The sequence below is a fragment of the Danio rerio genome, chromosome 14, assembly GCF_049306965.1.
Source record: "Danio rerio strain Tuebingen ecotype United States chromosome 14, GRCz12tu, whole genome shotgun sequence".
Lineage (NCBI taxonomy): Eukaryota > Metazoa > Chordata > Actinopteri > Cypriniformes > Danionidae > Danio > Danio rerio.
This window is the reverse complement of record NC_133189.1, coordinates 8,655,001-8,671,592: the sequence shown is the minus strand read 5'-3', so window position 1 is coordinate 8,671,592 and position 16,592 is coordinate 8,655,001. Positions and strand designations below refer to the sequence as shown.

Here is a 16,592-nt window from a genome sequence, read left to right as displayed (position 1 = left end):
CGACGGCCCGCACTCATATTACATTCGAGCCTGGGCACGCTTATATCATCGATGATGCACTGTTCAGTTAGAAGCGCTCTTGCTCAGCACAATATACATTTCTTCAGTTATATGGTTTTAGTCATTTGGGATGCGGTGAAACACATTCAAATATTTTGCCGAACAGATCAGTCACTTTTGACACTCATAAACAATCATAAAGTCCTCGTGCTGCAGGTATTAGGAGGTTTGCTGAAGGTGCAGCTGTTGTGCAGTGAGAGGTTTGTGTCTTTAATAATCCCTGACAGTTTGCGTTCATTGAATAGTAAAAATTATTAATAAATCCATACCAAACAGTCATGTAAAAGTCACGTCTCGTCTTCAGTTTCGGGCTCAGGTGTGCTTTGCACTTACACTACAAGCGTACCACGCCAAAGCTTAAGTAAACCGCGCTCCGGCACACCTCTTCCAACCGGGCCAGGATCGGCCAAGGTTCAGAGCACTCACACTTCTCAAACAATCTGGGAAACGGGCCTGGGCATGGATCGGATAGCATAGTGTGAGTATGCCATTATCCAGCATATGTTTTACGCAGTGGATGCTCTTCCAGTCACAACCCAGCACTGGAAAACACCCATACACTCTCATTAACACACACACTCATACACTATGGCCAATGTAGTATATTCAATTCACCTACATGTCTTTGGACTGTAGGGAAACCAGATTACCTGGAGGAAAACCACGCCAACATGGGGAGAACATGCAAACTCCACACAAAAATGCCAACTGACCCAGCCGGGACTGAAACCACAAACCTTCTTGCTGTGAGTCGACAGTGCTAACAACTGAGCCAACGTGTCGCCCAAACATTAATTAAAAAATATAAAAAATTGCTTATTTACTGATATTTTGTTCAATGTATAGGCTGAAATTAATTCCTGCCCATCTTATCATTTCCTTTAAATCCACAAAGTACAACTCTAAATGAATCTCGGTCAGTCCCTTTTGATGAGTAAGTGTCACCTATAATGCATATATATATATATATATATATATATATATATATATATATATATATATATATATATATATATATATATATATGTGTGTTCTTTTTTTCCGATGAACTATTCCTTCAAAGAAAATGAAGTTATCTTGGCTGGGAGGGACGGTTGGGTGGGTGTCTTCACTGATGGATATATGATGGATGGAGAGTGTGATGGATCGAAATGAATGATGGATGGAAGGAGGGAGGGAGAGAACCGAGTGTGACAGAGACGTGGGAAGAGGAGGCAGAGTCTGGCCTCGGGGATACTTAGCAAGCGAAGACAGTCAGAGCTAGGGGACATTGCAGATGCAATCTGATTGGTCATTTGTGGGTCTTCAGTCCAGGGAGGAGAATGAAAGAGACGTAGCCGCTTTCCCAGAGGCCTCTCTTGAACCCTGCTCTTCTGCTCCCAAAGGGTTTTCACACCACACAATACACACTGGCTGCAGGCCAGCAGGACTGTCCAAACACAAACATACATGGACAGAAGGAGCTGAAGATGTAGTGTGGCCAACATAAAGATTGCCTGGAGAATTGGTTGGTTTAGCATGGGAAAGGGGAGAAGTTTGAGTGCAGATGCAAGGCATTGTGGGTAAAATCCATGGGGACGGCCAGGTAAGAGAGGTGGTTAAATAAAGCTGAGTCAGCGAGACTTAGGAAAGAAGGAGATACAGAATAGAGCAAATGATAAATATCATTACTTTTCTAGTGCTGGGTCATGGCTGGAAAGGCATCCGATGCATAAAACATATGCCAGAGAGGTTGGTGGATCATTCTGCTATGGTGACCCCTGATAAATCAGACACTAAGTCGAAATGATCCTTCAGAAAATTCTGATTGATGAAACAAAAATTGAAATAAATATTTATTTTACATGGAAATCTTTTGAAAGAGACTGTTCTGATCTGATTTGGGGCTTTTTCTCAATATCAAGTACACTTAGTTCAGTCTTGCATCCTTTCCTTTTAAGTTCAGACTTTGCAAGTTTGATATAGAAAACAAACTCCCGAGGACACGTCGGGTTAAATCTTCAAAGGGAACAGTGTAGGCCTACTTTATAACGTCATTCACATCACCAACGCTATGTTGTTTCACTATCTTAACAGTACAATGAAAACAACTGCCTATTTTTATTTTGATAATAACTTTACAGACACCAAAAATGTGTAGCTACATATTTATATGACCATCTTCTTCACTGCATGCACATTCATAACAAAACGGAGCCTATAACATTACTGCCTCCTTTCATTTTCAATGAAAAATACAAAACATACCCTCTGTCCTTTGCTGGATATCAGTTGTAATAATCTATGGCAATCAATAATACGATAAGTTATACAATACAGGAAATAAAGGCAAGTCAAATGTGCAGAATCGGTGTACATGGTTACATTAGTTAATATATTAACCTCTCTTTGCGCTCAGCCAAAACACATTACTTAAGAACTTGTAATAGATTCAAAAGACCAAAGAGTCGTTAGATAGAGACAAGGTGAGTTAAATATCATGTTTAACAACTATAGTGAGATGAGATCCAGCGGTATATCCTTGATGAGCTGTCTGACGTGCGCTGCTCTCATCTGGGGAGCTGTGCTCAAAGCACCCGCTGACTGCCTGGAGCTCAGACATCTGCGTATGCTGCTGTGTGTGGTCATGCGATGTGCGTTTTCAGCGGTGTAGAGTGGACGGAGATCTTTTCAGAAATGCTAGGTGAAACACCAGTGTGGACGTAAATCTTTTACGTTCTAAAATGCAGTTTTAAAACTAAAATATATTAGTGTAAACGAGGCCTCAGTCCTACCCATAACACCTAATTGGTCCCTAACCTGACTCATATCCCACCTCAAGAGCAGCAGAAGTGTTCTGGAATACATTACGAACACAGAAAGTACATAGTATTTATTTTCTGATGCAAGTACAAAGTTAAGCCACATAATATAAAGTGGGACCAAAGAGAAATTAATTTTATACATTTATTGTATCTTTAAACATTTGAATTCTTTTAATCGATCAAAAATAAAAGTAAAAGAACAAAAAACCTCTTATCATTTTAAAATGTTTCTGTTAATCAATATAAAGCTGTTTTTAATGTTAATCATCCTAATCATAATTAAAGTAAATACAAATCCAGCACTATATTCCAAATTTTTAACAATCGTAAAAAACTTTTGTACAAAGAAGCGCATTTTCCTTCGGCTTAGTCTCTATTTCAAAGGTAGCTACAGCGGAATGAACCACCAACTATTCCATCAAATGTTTGTATGCTCTGCCCTTACAATCTCAACCCAGTACTGGAAAACACCCATACATACTCATTCACACACATACACTACGGCCAATCTAGTTCATCCAATTCACTTCTAGCGCGTGTCTTTGAACTGTGGGGGAAACCCGAGCACCTGGAGGAAACCCACGCCAACACAGGGAGAACATGCAAACTCCACAAAGAAATGCCAACTGGCCCAGCTGGGACTCAAACCAGCATCCTTCTTGCTGTGATGTGACATTGCTAACAACTGAACCAACGTGTCGTCCAAACATTAATTAACAAAAGGCAAATAATTGCTTACAGTGCCGCCTATATATATATATATATATATATATATATATATATATATATATATATAGTTTATTTACTTTTTTTATATAAAAGAACTGAGTTTCTTAGTAAATAGGTGCCATTTTAGGCAGAACTTCATGAGACCCAGTTATATGGTAATTGGGACTAGGGCTGCATGATATTGTAGAAAAAAAAACCCGACACAATAAATACAATAGATATTGCGATATGAAAGCAATTTCACCAGAAGATGTGAACAGCTCTATTTGGAACCAGCTCGTTATTTTAAAATGATTGGGTGGTTTTGTAGAAGAGTGCATCTGGATTAAACGTAATTTTCTCAAATTTGCCAAGCATAGATAATACAAGAGAACAAAGACACAATTGAAATAAACAGTGCTTTACATTTTGTCTGGGGAGTAAAACATCATTCAGTTACAGATATTGAATAATCAAATGTAAAACAACACTGCGTAGTCTTCACCAATTACCATATTGTTGTTGAAGCTACACATTTTAAGGTGTCCTGTGCCCTATTGTATAAACTTGCTTGCAATGTTTGCATAGAAACAAGCCTTAAAAACATTATTATGGTTAAAAAGTTTTATAAATAATCCACAAATCACCTTTGGTCAGCAATGATCCCTTCCTGAGATTTTCACAACACGGACTCAATCTGAAAACGTACCGCTATATACATTTCTGGAGAGCGCCAAATACGTTCTAGGAGCTACGTTTTTTTGCAGTTTTTGTTTTCGCAAATCCACCAGAGACCGCTGTGTATGCTTTTTGAGATCTCAAAGTTCTCTTGCGAGTGCCATTCGCGCTTGTTGTTCTTGCATAAATCCACCAGAGGTTGCTGTCGACTGACTGACTGACTGACTGAATGACTGACTGACTAAAGGACCAATCGACTGACCCACCCTCCTCCTTCCCTAAACCCAACCAATAGTGTTTTTAAAAGCACAGAAGTCTGCCAACATATGCGGTGAACTACCAGCGGAAAAGCCGTTCACACGGAGGTAAGCGTTCAGCTGCTAGCGTGAAAAGGAACGGTGTCATAACACTCCATAGTGTGCAATTTTTAGATGAAATGCAGCAATACATACTTCTGGCTATATAATTTGCAATCCTCAGAAATGTATATAGGGGTACATTTTCAGAATGAGCCTATGTTGCATTTTCAGAAGCACCCATTTTAAAGTTGAAGCTAAAACAGTGTAATGTTCAGCCCCGATCAGAATTATAAAGAACTTTGCCTAATGGATTTTCATTGTGAAAACACATTTTGACTTTTTATTTCATGCCATGGTAAAAAAGTAGAAAAATATGTGGGGGGAAAAGGCCTAAAAAAAACATGTTTGGTTTTCACTCTTCGGTTAAGTGCTTCATTGGTCCAAAAATTGGTGCATCTCTTTAAAGCAATGTTTTTTCTCAGTTTTTTATTGTGTGTACATAAGTTCTGCTGTGTTTTTGCAGTTTCAAAATGCAACAATCTATTAATTAGCCACTTAAACTCTGCGGACCCAGTACCGGGTCCGGGACGTCATCGACTTTCGCTTTCAGATTTAAACGGCTAGCATTGCACCAGACCCCCATAAGTGGTGTCGTTTGAAAGTGTAGAATCTATATTTTTTGCACATATGCATCACTTTGGTTTTTTATTCTATTTTATAAAAGTTATTTACACTTAAATACACTGTATTTTGGATACCCAAGCTAGGTATTTTACATTGGTTCATTTTCATATTTTTTTATATGACACATGTACAAGTTATAGCTCAAATGAAAGCTCTTGCCGGTGCTCATACAGTTCAAGCATTCTTTTTACTGAATTATATTCATATGCCAAACAGTTGTTAAATGAATTGTGGTGTTTCCATGGCGCAGAAATGTAAACAATACATTCATGATCAATAAGCAGCCCCAGATAGCACAGACAGCTGTCATCTCTTACCTTATGCTGTGTGCTTCAGGGCCATTCTCCTCTGTTTTTGAGTTGATGTGCATAAGTAATCCTTTTATATGTCTGATGTGGTCCAAACACAGTGAATTATGTTTAAACAAACAAAAGAATAGTGAAATATGAAAACAATGATCGGTCCCTGTGGATTGTACAGCACCTCTTATCAGTTGAAATACAATAACTTTAGCATAGATTATGGTAGAGACATTTTTCTTTTTTCCTATGATTACAGACATGTGCAGGAACCACCAAAATTAATTACAGAACGCTAGACCACACAGAACCTAAAAGGTACACTTTCAAATTTGAGTTTATAAAAAAATACAAAAAGCGCCTCTTTTTTTAGGTGTTTATTATAACACAGACAACATATACAGTTATTTTAAACACTTTCAATAGTGTTTTATGAAAATTCAAAGGGTTTTCTTTAAAATGATACCAATTTTTTGCATTTACACCTCTGCATGTGGATTTGGGAAGCTTTTAAATTTGGGTAGGCAAAATCCAGGCGGAAATCCCCAAATAGCAGCAGAGTTTAAGTGGTTAGAGGTCAATTTAGAACAGAAAAAATGTGTGATTAAGTTGCGATGAATCAAGAGTAAACTCACGGCCGTCATTCAATTAATTGTGATTAAATATACAGCACTAATATATATAAAACATTGTGTTCGGGGAGAAGAAGATATGAGAGATGTTGAATGCTGAAGGTGAACGGTTGCTGGGGTGTGTTGGCATTTTATGGAGGGAAGGTTCTGGTTCAGCTGTGTGGTATCAGACCAGTGAACAGGAACCAGTCCATCCCTTGACATTTGAAAAGCCTGACAAATCCATAATATCTGCAGTTCTGCTACAAAAGTATGTGTGTGTGGTTTTGATCACCACAACGTACAAAATGTCCCCACAATGTAGAACTGTAATTCCTAAAGGTTTTATATTTGTGGGGTCATATTTTTTTCTGGATGCATGAGGACTTTGCCACTTATTATTGGAGAGTTTGTGAAAACACTAAAACAAACATGCACAAATTTGGCTGAGCAAATGTAGTTAATTTGGTAGTCACTCATTTAAATGTTTCCGATTGGTCTTTGAGTTCAACAGACATGTATTTGATTGGCTTCAAAGGTTTGTAACTATATTTGTTTACAATAAAAGACAACTAAATGATAGTTTACCCAAAAATAAAAACTGCCTCATCAATTACTTCCCTTTCACTTTTTCCAGTCCTCTTTGACTTACTTTCCTCTGTTGAACACAAAAGAAGATATTTAGAAGAAAGATGGGAACTCATTGGCTTCCATAGTATTTGTTTTCCAACTATGGAAGTCAATGGCTTCAGATTTCTTCAAAATATCTTTTCTCTTTAGCAGAGGAAAGAAACTCATAAAGATTTACAAACCACTTGAGCACAGATTAGTGCACTCACTGCACCCCAATGAAATTGTTAAGTTCATAATCTAATTAATACATATTTAACCTTTTTTTACAAGATCTAAAATAAGTCTCTGATGCGCCTAAAGTGTGTATGTAATGTTTAAACTCTAAATACTCCACAAATAATGTTTATAACTCTTTGAAACTGCCCCTTTTAGGCTTTGATCTTAATTGTGCAATTTTGGTGATTGTAGCTTTAAATGCAAATCAGATTGTGCTCCCAGCCCTCATTTTAAAATATGGCAGAGCTACGAAAGCCATATGTGTCAGCATAACAGCAGATTCAAATACAAGACTAACGACCTATGCTAATGAGGGAGAGATCGTCACTAATGGGGGGTGGGGGGATGGGGGGGGGGGGGGGGCTTTCCCCCTCTGATGACACGTACAAAGGGAAAATGTTTATATACCCATTATAAAAGTGATTTTTGCATAACAGGCTCCCTTTAAAGTCCTTTAAATCTCTATTCTTCCTCACTGTGATGCTCAATTTGACAGATCACCATGGTCACATCTACAGCGCATGAAAAATGCACTGAATAGCTGCCATGCGATTGACTGATGAAATAATTTAATCATTGCAATACATGCAAAATCTTCCACTATACATTTGTTTAAGACTATACATCGATCCTTCGTGGCATAGATTCAACAAGGTACTGAAAAATATTCCTGAGAGATTTTCATCCATGTTGACATGATAGCATCACGCAGTTGCTACAGATTTGTCGGCTGCATATCCATGATGCGAATCTCCCGTTCCACCACATCCCAAAGGTGCTCTATTGGATTGAGTTCTGGTGACTTTGTAGGCCATTTGAGTACATTGAACTCATTGTCATGTTTAACAAACCAGTCTGAGAAGATTGGTGCTTTACTGCATGATGCCTTATCCTGCTGGAATTAGCCATCAGAAGACGAGTACACTGTGGTGATGAAGGGATAGACAGGGTCAGCAACAATACTTGGCTAGGCTGTGGCGTTGACACGATGCTTACTTGGTACTCAAATACCCCCACACCATTACACCACCACCACCAGCCTGAAAAGTTGATACAAGGCAGGATGGCTCCATGCTTTCATGTTGTTTATGCCAAATTCTGACCCTACTACCCGAATGTCACAGCAGTAATCGAGACTCATTAGATCAGGCAATGTTTTTTCAATCTTCTATTGTCCAATTTTGGTGATCCGATGCAAACTGTAGCCTCAGTTTACTGTTCTTAGCTGACAGGAGTGGCATCCGGTGTGGTCTTTTGCTGCTGTAGCTCATCCGCCCCAAGGTTGAACATGTTGTGCATTCATAGATGCCCTTCTGCATACCTCGAGTGCTTATTTGAGTTACTGTTGCTTTTCTTTCAGCTGGAACCAGTCTGGCCAATCTCCTCTGACCTCTGGCATCAACAAGGCATTTTCTCCCTAGAGACGGTTGTGCGTGAAAATCGAAGATCGGCAGTTTCTGAAATACTCAGACCAGCCCGTCTGGAACCAACACGTTCAAAGTCACTTAAATCACATTTCCTCCCTATTCTAATGCTCGGTTTGAACTGCAGCGGATCATCTTGACCATGTCTACATGCCTCAATGCATTGAGTTGCACCAATGTGATTGGCTGATTCGAAATTTGCGTTAACAAGCAGTTGGACAGGTGTACCTAATAAAGTGGCCGGTGAGTGTACGTTACCTGAAGAACAGTCGAGTGGTTTGCTTTGCAAAGTAACAGAACCCCAACATAATTGCAGGAATCATTTATTTGAAAAACCTCTTACCTCCAAGTATTAGCAATAACTAACAGTGCTATAGCAAGCACCATTAAGTATGACAAATCTGCTCAGAGTCCCGTTTCGTCTTAGAGGTATTTAAGGCACTTTATTTCATTAACCACTTTTAACGAGTTTTGAGATGAGAAATGTAGCATTTGATGGGTTTAAACACCTCCTTGATCTGCTGCAAATTACTGCCAGGACGCCTAATGACAGAAATGTCATACTTAAATGTCAGAGTGTCTAGCTGTAATAGAGCGAACAGACCAAACAAAGTACCTGAACGTTTATCTCTCCACCGCTGCTGCAATCTCTGCACTGTCATTAGGCAAATACAATACCATCTGATCACTCACTGTTCGCCTTTGTTCCCTGTGATTTCCTTGTGTGTTTTTGAAACTGTGCATACGTCTGCATCCCCCTTACTGCTGACGCTGCTGAAACAGAAGAAAGAGACAGCAGAAACGTGGATTGACCTGCTGTAGCTTTATGGTGTTGTGTCTGTGCAGATGCTTCCATGATGCATGAACTGAGTCTGCTGCTGCTCCACCGCAATTTGCACATGCAGCTCAATGGCTCATTAAAATGCAGAAATCTGAACAAAGGCTGCCATTATTAAGAGAAAGTTATTAATACTTTCATTCAGCAAGCATGCAGAGAATCAAAACATACAATAGAAAAAAACAGATGTCTACTCCAAATAAACGCTGTTTATTTGAGTTTTCAAAAAAATCCTTAAAACACATTAACACAAAAATAATCAGAACAGCTGTTTTCAGCAGTGATAAAGCAGTATTTTTCTTTAGCTTTTAATCATGTGATGTGAGTTTATGCATTTTGGTTTTATGTATATTTTACATGCTTTTTTATTTGTTTTTATGTACAGCACTTTGGTAATCCATTGTGATTTGTGAAAGTGCTATAGAAATAAAATGAGTTGAGTTGAGAGTTGAGTTAAATCAGCATTCTAGAATGATGACTTCAAAGAATACATAGTTATGATAAAAAAAATCAACTTTGCATCACAGAATTCTTTTTAACATTAATTTTTGCCTTGTTAGGAGTATTGGTGAGCAAAGTAGACTTCCAAACACATTTTAAAGGTGCAGTGTGTAAGTTTGACACCCAGTGGTTGAACTAGGTATTGCGCACCTGGTTCAAAGCACGAACAAATGCGGGTTGTCAGATTGATGACACCAAGAGGAGCATGACTATCAAGCCTAAAGGCGGATTTAAGTTGGGTTATAATTATAAGCAACGGCATGCGATAGAAAAAATATTTTCTATATCAAAAGCAGTTTTTGTTTTAACCAACACTTGAAAATTTATATTTTAGAAATAGCTTCTATTTCTAGCAGCTGAACAACAGAAAACTGACAATGATCACCTCAGGTACACCCCATGTGCTTTATTCAGTGGTAAATGCCAATAATGTGAGTTTGAATGTCATTTTACATGACATTTATAGCCATAATACTGAAAGCAGCAGCAGACAGTTCATCTCAGATCTTGAAAACAGAATAAACCTTTTGAAATTGAACTGTAGAACTGTGATTCACTGCAAACTAACACATATCAGTGATTCAGCATGTACATTTAACAATGTTAAAGAGGTTTAATATGTATTAATTAGATTATAAACCTTACTGTTGGAGTGCAGTAAGTGCACTATTATGTGCTTCTGAATGGCTGTATTTACATTTCTGTCGTGTTTTGTCTGGTGCAAACAGCCAGATTGCTTATCACTGCAAATCTTGTCACACAGCATGTTGTTAGGCCATGGCCTACAATGTAACCTGCACACCTAACATTTGCATTCATACTATTTATATTGTTTGTTAATTAATAACCACCTCATGTGGAACTCTGTATCTGCGTCTAATTTTGGAGTCTGCTACTGTCCACCGGAGGTCTCCTTTTGGTCGCGGAAGCACACTTTGAGAGCCTTTCTGACTGAATGAAGGAAATATGCTGTTTTTCAACAAGGCAACCCGAGGTGCTGAAATATGATTAGCTAAACTGGCATTTGGCGGGTTATAGGGACCAAAACAAAGACAGACGTTCTGGCACATAATGCACATTTTTAGAGCAGAATCTCTGATCGTAGCATTGTTTTTCAGAAAAACAAGAATGTTATACGATATCTTTGCATGTTTTTTTAAATATCTGCAAACATAAGCATCATATTTTTAATCTTTAGAAAAGTCAAAAACCTACACAAAACATACACACTGTCACATAACCAGCGATCGCTCTCCAGAGATCGCTGGTTCTCACACGAACACCAGGACTACACTTCCTCATTTCCCAGGACTACATTTTCATACACGCACTGCTCCCAGACACCCATGCTCATTCATCTGCTTGATTGCACTCACCAGCTGAACCCTGTCAGAGACTGATAACATACCATACATAAACCACTCATTCACTCACCCTGGTGGCCGAGTCTTGTTCGCATTTTGTGACATTACAATGCGTTTCCCTGTCCTGTTTCTCCGTGTTAGACCTTAGCCTTGATTTCCTTGTTCTCCTGTTTAGTCGCCTGCCTTTTGACCTGTTGCCTGTTAATACGATTACGATTTTGGATTTGCCTGCATATACCCGATTGTACCTGATTTGACCACTGCTTGCCTGACGCCGAATAAACCTGCTTATTGGATCTTACCTCCTGTTGTCCTCTGCCACTCCACCCAGTCGTTACACTCTACATAGAGCATCTTTTTAAAAAATCTTAGCAACTTCGCATGAACAATTACTGATGACTAGACATCAAAATCTCCTAAAAATGTATTTATTTATTTACCTGACCAATCATTTTTCCCCAGAGATGGGTTGCAGCTGGAAGGGCATCCATTGTGTAAAACATATGCTTAATAAGTTGGTGGTCCATTCCGCTGTGGCAACCCCAGAATTATTAAAAGGGCTAAGCCGAAAAGAAAAACTAAATAAATTAAAAAATAAATCAATAAGTAAATGTCCTCCTTTTTACACTTCAGTCAATTACAGCTTTGGGTCTGTTCGAAATGGCACCTGTATATTTTTTTCACAAAGCACAGGGTTTTATGCACCTCCAATATGGATCGACTTGATAAGGAAACACAGGCTTGATTATTTTGCTGGATCTAATGGATGAAGTTTAATGGGGGAAGTCGTGTATGTGTGCCTCACAGCACATACATTTAAATAACTTATCCTTTAATGATGCCCATGCTTATTAAATCATCATAAGGTGCAAAGATTAAAAACATTATCATCATGTAATAGTTTGCATTGCCAGTGCACACCAATGCACAAAAGGCAGCTGAAAAAAGTGTTTTTTAAATTCCTTGGGGTGTATTTTTTAAGTGCCATGTTAAAAACTGGTCAACCAATGAGATTGGAAATTTTGTTCTTATGGCTTAAACTGGTGTCTAGCCAAGCACACATGAACAGGGTATATGCACAGGGACTTTCGATGAACTGTATTATAAAATCACTCTGATACGAATCACTGCCTGATTGATAAACGATATAAAGTTGGTCACAGTTTAAACAAGAAGCACATCATTAAATTCCATTGTTCTGAGCCATGCCAATACAATATGAAAAAAAAAGCCCACAGTATTTTAAATGAAGTTTCTGTTTTCGCCAGCTGCTACTGATGGCACTAGTGTTTACATGCTCTTTCATCTTGTTTTCCACTAACTGGCTATATATTAAATAATTGATATTTTCGATTCTGTAAAAGGAACCTAATACTACTGAAAATAGTCACATTTACCTTTCACCAGTTTATCGGTGGCTGAAAAACACATTATATGCATATTGCATACACCCGGCGCATTGTGGCGCAAGGCGCGGCGCAATAGTCTTTTGGTAGTTTCAGCTTGGCACAAGAGTCGTTTTGAGGCATTGCGTACGCTGTTTAAATAGCAAATGCATTAGCGCTCATTTGTGCGCCCATAGGCGTTCTGGTCTAAAAAGGAAGGTTTTCTGAGGCGCACTGCTGGCGCGTTGCTATTTTAAGAAACTATAATAGATTTTTCATTAGACCAAAACTAACCCGGTCTAAACTCCTAAGCAGAGTTGCGCCTCGCTTACGCACTGGTTAATACGCACAAGAGAGCAATAGGCAAATATCTTTACATATGCAAAAATTTAAATATTAAGGATATATATAGGATATAATAAGAATAGATATAGAATATAAATATAAAGAATTAAAATATTGCAAAACATATTATTTTCTAGCCTACATAAATATGAAAAACCACTGCTTTTATGTCTTCTTCATCTCGGGAGGCTTTTTCAGTTCATTCATAACAATTTGCTTTTGTATAATGTTATTATTATTAGCAGTATTATTTATTATGTCCATATTTATATTTGTTTTATTAAAAACAAGCTTAGATTTGCCCACCTGTCAGGTTTTAGACCATATGGGGCACAGCATGTGTTTTGGGATATAACTCAAGATTTTGAACACACTTCGTTTTTGTTGTTCATTTTTCGTTTGCTGGAAATTAGAACTGAACTTAGAAGTTTTGAAACGAATATTTGCACTTAACAAACGCAATTAATTATGTATAGACTAATTGATGTCTGTGCGTAAAGGTTTCCCTATCCAAGAGCGAAAGTGAAAGTAGATCCATTATCTCTCATTCTCACGCAGTAGATGCTCTGTTTAACAGTTTTCTGTTAAATAAACTGTTAACTGTTAACGGTTTGCTAGTGAAATGCTCAGTTTTTCCACTTAGACTTACTTTACGTCCTGTAAATAGCGAATGCGCTTATGGCGCGACGCAGCTGGCTCTTAAAGGGAATGGGAGATGAGACTCTGATTGGTTTATTCACAAAACACAACTATAACTCATTAAGAAAGTAAACTAAACCCTTTTAGCCCATGCGCCACGGCGCAAATCGGATTTTTACATCCTTAAATTAGTAAAAATGCGTTCTGACACGCCATGAAAGCGTTTGCGCCCTGCGTTTTGCGCTCTGCGCATGCACCGTCAAAATAGAGCCCAAAGAGCTCATATTGGTACCTCAAAGGTATTATTAGTACCTAAAAAATTTTAAGAGGAACACTTTTGTACATTTTAGGCACTAATATGTACCCTTGAGGTATTAATATGGACCTTTTAGGTACAAATTTGTACCTTTTGAAAACGTACCACCCCAGTGACAGCTTGCGTACCTTTATTTCAGAGAGTGTATGCACTATGCAGCACAAGCTGCTGAATGGCAATAAAACATTCATTCCTTCATACATTTTCCTTCGTCTTAGTTCCTTATCCAACAGGGGTCACCACAGTGGAATGAACCGCCAACTATTTTAGCATATGTTTTACACAACGGATGCCCTTTCAGCTGCAACCCAGTACTGGGAAACACCTATACACTCCTATTCATATTCACACACATAAACTACAGCCAATTTAGTTTATTTAATTAATATAGCGCATGTCTTTGTGGTGTGGGAGAACCCGGAACACCCTGAGGAAACCCACGCAAACACTGGGAGAACATACAAACTCTACACAGAAATGCCAACTGGCCCAGCTGGAACTCGAACCAGCAACCTTCTAGCTGTAAGGAGACAGTGCTAACCACTAAGCCAGCTTTATTTAAACCATTATTCTACATATAAAAAAACACCAAAATGGGATGTCTCAGTCGATGACCCATACACAAACATATCCTTTAATTTAAATTCAGCCATTTGCTTCTCACATGCAGTAATGGTAATTGCAGCAAGCGTGCACTGACTTTTACAAATAAGCCACTTTCCATAATGAGCCTCATTTACATACAAAGGTGGGGTGGTTGGCTTAAAAGAACAATGGTTTAATTCGAACCCAAAGCGTATGTGTTTTAGTGTTTGACTTGCGCTAGCTTTAAATATCATGCGTAGGATCTAAAACTGTTCAGATCTGACATGCTAACACACAAAACATGAGACAAAACAAAAGACTGAGAGACAGAAAGTGAATATGCGTAGGTGACGTTTACACACTATTGCGACATGCTGCCACCATGAAAACACAGCGAGAATAAAGATGTCAGATTCCACCTGTCATGCGAAAAACTGACAGGAACAACAAAAACCCCAGAAGGGGAGCGGAAATAAAAATAGATTTTCATACGACTCCCATTGCCGGCCAGACGGCGGGACGCGATTATGGCTGTCCAATAATGAGCTAGTCAGCACGAGTTAGCATCAAGCGCGACAAGAAGCAAATCTGACATGCAAACTCATCTATTTAATTATCGCACACTCCTGATGAGAGAGAGAGAGAGTGAATGAAAGATGGTTGAGGGTTTATTCGGTTATTAACACATCCATTATCACTGAAACAAACACACAGAATAAACACACACACACACACACTCATTACTGACTGGACTGAATTGATAATGCAGATCTCAGCCCGGGTTATGAGATAATGCAATTAGCAGCTCTTGCTTAAATCAGGCGTCAACAATACTCAAGTCAAACGAAGAAAGCTGCTCGTGTTACATGAGCTAGTAAAGAAGATTGGTGCAAAGAATTGTTAAATTGGCTGCGTCCAAAATTGCATTTTACTACTCGACCGTTGGAAAAGTATGTTCTATACAGTATGAATGTGAGTAGTATGAATGGAACTCGGACATGCTACATCCGCCATTTTGTCATGATCACATGGGCTGCGTCCGAGACCACCTACTACTCAGTAGGTACTGCATTTGAATTTAAACGTACTACTCGACCGTTAGAAAAGTACGTTCTATACAGTATGAACGTGAAAAGTATGAATGGAATTCGGACGTACTACATCCGCCATTTTGTCATGGTCACCTGACCTACCTGCATCAATTGCGTCGCTTAACTCCCATTCATGAATTCGCTTGCCGGGAATGCATGCATGGGTTGCACACTCTAGAATTTCGCCAGAAGTAGTAAGTCATCCGGGTACTTCTCGCATACTGATTTTCGAATTCTATGAATTCGGACATACTACTCGGCTAGCATTCTGATTTTAGCGTACTATATAGTATGGAAGTATGCGGTTTCAGACGCAGCCATGGCCTACCAGCGTCAGTCATGTTGCTTCACTCCTATTCATGAATTCTCTTTCGGTGCATCATGGGATAGCATAGCGTCTATCGGATGCACACTTCAAAATCTCACCGGAAATGGTAGGTCATCTGGGTACTTCTCACATACTGTTACTACTTGGCTGGCATACTGTTTTTAGTCTACTACATACTGTAGTATAGAGGTATGTGATTTCAGACGCAGCCATTGTGTCCATTTTGGGTAGGATTTTAATTTAACTGACCACACCCAACAGGAAGTTGATCTGAAATTTGAATTGACAGAAAGAGGAATTTTGACAAACAACAATAGAAACCAAATCTAATATGAGAAAGGTATAGTCTGCATCCAAAATTGCATACTTCCATACCTTTTTTTTCTACATTATTTTATAAAAAAACCTAAAAAACGTGAAATGTTTATATATATTTACACAACAGTTCTGTGGTTCTCGAATCTGATTGGCTGATAGCCGTGATATATTAAAGTAATATCAGCCTCTTTACCCTCTGTATTACGCCGCCCAAATACAGCCAGCAACAAGCAGACACTACAGATCTTAAGTGTCGTTAGAATCTTTAAAAGATGCTTGCTCAGCTGTTTAACTGTCAGCTTATGATTTGAATCCAACGCGGAAGAAAGTAGTTCCTCATACAAAAAGGTTTTTGAGACACTCCATGTTTGATTTTGTTTTTATATACACAATAATGCCGTCAAACTGTTGTATAAATGCAATTTCACACTCATAGCAGTGGGATATGGCTGTAAATCGTCACTGG

At 38.6% G+C, this 16,592-nt stretch overlaps 1 protein-coding gene across 2 annotated transcripts in view; it reads right to left on the bottom strand.

Annotated features, from left to right (window-relative positions):
• Positions 1-16,592, bottom strand: part of psd2 (pleckstrin and Sec7 domain containing 2) — a 186,567-nt gene that overhangs the window by 123,192 nt on the left and 46,783 nt on the right. Inside the window, exon 1 of one of the 2 annotated variants that reach the window (XM_073922513.1) lies at positions 9,033-9,187. The exons of the other annotated variant lie outside the window; for it this stretch is intronic. The gene's annotated coding sequence lies outside the window, so the exon portion shown is untranslated. Of the gene's footprint in view, positions 1-9,032; positions 9,188-16,592 lie in introns of those variants that run through there. 2 annotated transcript variants of the gene reach the window in all.